This window comes from Myotis brandtii, unplaced genomic scaffold (assembly GCF_000412655.1).
Source record: "Myotis brandtii unplaced genomic scaffold, ASM41265v1 scaffold59, whole genome shotgun sequence".
NCBI lineage: Eukaryota > Metazoa > Chordata > Mammalia > Chiroptera > Vespertilionidae > Myotis > Myotis brandtii.
The window spans coordinates 6261191-6261559 of record NW_005370223.1 but is presented as its reverse complement, the minus strand read 5'-3'; positions in this window follow the sequence as shown (position 1 = coordinate 6261559).

Genomic DNA, 369 nt, shown 5'->3' with positions numbered 1-369 from the left:
TCAAAGCTGGCGGCGCCCGCACCGCCTTCCCACACTCTCTGGCTCTTCGTTCCGCTGCAGGGTCTCCTTGTCTTCCGCCTCCTCCGCCTTCTCTCATCCTCTCTCGCTCTCTTCCTCTGTCTGTGGTGTGGCGACGCCGAGTCCCCTCCCCGCCCGGTCCTCGCCCTCCTCGTGCCCGCGCTGGGGTCCCGTTTCTCTCCGTCAGCCGCCGCCTCCACTGCTGCCCAGCTGGTGTCGGTGCCGCGCTTTTCCTCCTACGTCGTCCCCGCAGCTTATGGCCCAGGCCGCCTTGGGTATTTCTGCTCAAGGTAACCACATCCCTCTTTAAAAATTCCGCCGAAAAAGAGAAGACGCTTTACCCGACTCTTT